The sequence below is a fragment of the Capra hircus genome, chromosome 22 (assembly GCF_001704415.2).
Source record: "Capra hircus breed San Clemente chromosome 22, ASM170441v1, whole genome shotgun sequence".
Taxonomy (NCBI): domain Eukaryota; kingdom Metazoa; phylum Chordata; class Mammalia; order Artiodactyla; family Bovidae; genus Capra; species Capra hircus.
This window is the reverse complement of record NC_030829.1, coordinates 20929691-20933091: the sequence shown is the minus strand read 5'-3', so window position 1 is coordinate 20933091 and position 3401 is coordinate 20929691. Positions and strand designations below refer to the sequence as shown.

At 46.0% G+C, this 3401-nt stretch overlaps 1 non-coding gene across 1 annotated transcript; it reads left to right on the top strand.

Moving 5' to 3' along the window:
• TRNAS-GGA lies at window positions 1651–1722 on the top strand. The gene has a single exon. It is a non-coding gene; the product is annotated as a tRNA-Ser (tRNA).

Genomic DNA, 3401 nt, shown 5'->3' with positions numbered 1-3401 from the left:
TTCACTAGGGCTGGTCACGTGGTATGGCCTGAACATGCCAAAATCCCAGGCTCCCAGAATGGAAGCAAGTATTTGGCATAAATCACATTGTCTGTACAAACTCTTGAGATGCAACGAGCCACTCCCATCAGGTAGGGGTGAAATCTATGTTCCCAGATGCTAACTGAGGGCCACCTTGGCCAGCAGGTCTTTCTGAGGATAGCAGTCCCAGGCCCAGTGTGTTCAACTCTCTTCTGCAAAGTGACGTAAGGCATAATTCTACCAGAAACTTGAATGACTGCCCTCCTTGCTCCCCCGAGCATGAGGGAGAGTTTTGCAGAGGTGAGGAGTCTGCAAAAAATGCCTTGAGATAATTTCCGTGTTGTGCCTCCTGGTGGGGTCAGAACCATATGCCATGGTTTTGCGTTTAATGTCACTGATAATCCTCTAGGAAGCTTGTCTCTCACTAACTACATTCCTGCTGGCTGTAGGGGGAAATTTCCAACTTCATTGTAGTGAAGCCCTTGGGTTACCTCATCACTCCTTCCACCTCTATCTTTGCCCTTAGGTTTTTAGAAAAGACTTAAGATTCATACCAGACTCATTATCTTTTAAAATTTGTATTTATCACTTGTTTGGCTGCATCAGGTCTTAGTTGCATTATGTGGGACCTTTGTTGAGGTGCCTGGACTCTAGGTTTGGTGCTCAGGCTTCAGTAGTTGGGGCACATGGGCTTAGCTATTCCGAGGCATGTGAGATCTTAGTTTCCTCCACCAGGGATTCAAACCTGAGCCCCCTGCACTGCAAGGCAGATTTTTAACCACTGGATCACCAGGGAAGTCCCTCAGATTCATTCTTGAGACCTCTGGAGTTCCAGAACAGAGACTTGCACAGAGTAAACAGTAGGTGCCTAACACATGCTTCCTGAGCTACATGGCAGGGTTATCATGCTCCCCTGCAGAGGTCTCACTCAGAGAGACTGTCAGGCTTAAAACCTCATGCCTGAAGATCCAGATCTTCTTACCAATTTAAGACTGTGAAGGAGAGAAACTCCCAGATGAGTCTGAAATGAAAACGTAAGCAAGGAAGGCTAAAAATACAGAGCAATGTGGGATTCCTCAATTCAGAGAGGCTGTGACAGCGCCAAGTGTCAGGCAGCTCTGAATGGGGAAGAAGAGAAATAAATTTAGAAGGTTTAATGCAGAGGGGATTCTAGGGCTGCTTGGAAAGCCTAAGAGAACAAATGGAATGTAATTTTCTTAGACAGGCGAGTGACATTCCCTCCTCACCCCAGTCCCTGGGCCTGGGCTTTCTTACTCCCTACGTATGCTCAGGTCAACCATCGTTGAGAAAGTGCAGCCTAGCGGGTGGGAAGCACCATCTCTGACCTTGAACCCGGAGAGGCTGTGGGGAATGACACCATCTACCGGGACTCCTGGTATCCGGAGAGAGTCATCAAACATGGGTACTAACGGTGGAATCAGCCTTTGAGTCATGAGTTGGTTTTCAAAGCTTTTTAGGTGTAGAAACCTCAGAGAATGTACCCAGAAGTGCAGTCTACGAGGCAGGTAAAGCAGAACCGCTGATTGAAGTTGCAGTTTCTGGCTCATTACAAAGCAGATGAACAAGACAGAAGTACAGGTAACAACAAAACTATAAAATTAATGAACTTCCCTGGTGGCTCAGAGGTTAAAGCATCTGCCTGGAATGCAGGAGACCCAGGTTCAACCCCTGGGTCGGGAAGATCCCCTGGAAAAGGAAATGGCAACCCACTCTAGTACTCTTGCCTGGAGAATCCCATGGAGGGAGGAGCCTGGTAGGCTACAGTCCATGGGGTCGCAAAGAGTTTCACTCAGATTATAATTAGAAGGGATTGACAGAATGTCTCTTTGAAAAAAACCCTGTGACTAGGAAGGGTTTAAAAATTTTTTTTGTGTGTCCCTAGAAGAAGCAGATGCTTCATTCTATATTCAGTCCACCAAAGGAACTTTAACTTGCTTATCATCAATTACACAAAACATGAGGACTTAGACAGCGGACCATACTCTTTGCAAACCATCTCAGGATAGATAGAGACTTTCTTGTTTCTGAGAGTTCTTTTGCTGGAACGAATGAGCTTACTTTCAAGACTGGAAGAGGGGGAAAGAAGGAGGGAAGGGAATAGGCAGGGGTCCAGGCAAGGAAAACCTGTAGACTCTCAGACAGTGTCCCATCTTATATGACACCTGTCCCCTTTTAATACTTACAGCTTCCTTGAACAGTTCACGTGCTTAGACACATGGGTCTGGATCCAAGCAAATCTTACTGGATGACCCAGGGTGGGTCACTTAACCTTTCTAAGCATCAGTTTCCTCATTTGGAAGATGCAAGTATGTGTGCTAAGTTGCTTCAGTCCTGTCCGACTCTGTGTCACTCTATGGACTGTAGCCTGCCAGCCTCCTCTGTCTATGGGATTCTCTAGGCAAGACTGGTTGCCTAGAATGGGTTGCCATGCCCTCCTCCAGGGGATATTCCCAACCCAGGGATCAAAGCATAAATGCTAATTTACCCCTCATAGGATGCCCTTTTGTGAGAGTTGATGAGATGAGCTTAGCTTAGGAAGTTATGATGTAATAGAAACCAGCAGTTATGACTATTAGGTAGACTTCAGATTTTGCCTGACTATTTGGAAGGGGTGGAGACTTTGCTAGCTTCATCCTCCCTTCAGTTCAGAAAAACACCAGTAAGCTGGGAGTGAGATGACTTTCCTTCCAGCCTCAGGTCTGTTAATTGTTAATAACAGGCTTGCTGATTGGCACACTTCACAGGATTGCTATGAGGATTTAATGAAAGAGTGGTAAGAGGTGCTTGGTAAACTGTAAAATTCTCTTGTAATTTATCTTATTTTTATTGACCCATGGGCTATGCAGAGCAAACCTTAGCCCTCCAACACAGTTATCCTCCAGTCTGTCCAAATCTGGACATAGGAAAACTAGTATCCTGTAATTATCTGTGAGTCCTAATGTGTGTTCTAGGTACATGCAATATCCTGTGAAGAGGTGAAAGGTATTGCAAGGGGAGAACATCTTCTCACTAAATAAGTTTGGCCAGCGCACTGTCCTCTTAGCCATCTACAAGGCCTGTGTGTGTGCTAAGTTGCTTCATTTGTGTCCATCTCTTTGTGATGCTATGGACTGTAGCCTGCCAGGCTCCTCTCTCCATGGCATTCTTCAGGCAAGAATACTGCAGACAGTTGCCATGCCCTCCTCCAGGGGATCTTCTTGACCTAGGGATTGAACCCATGTCTCTTAAGTCTCGTGCACTGGGAGGTGGGTTCTTTACCACTAATGCCACCTGGAAAGCCCATTCACAAGGCCTACACTATGTTAAAGGTTCTGAGAAGTCCTGCCTTAAAGAAATCTGCTGAACTTTGTTTTACCCAA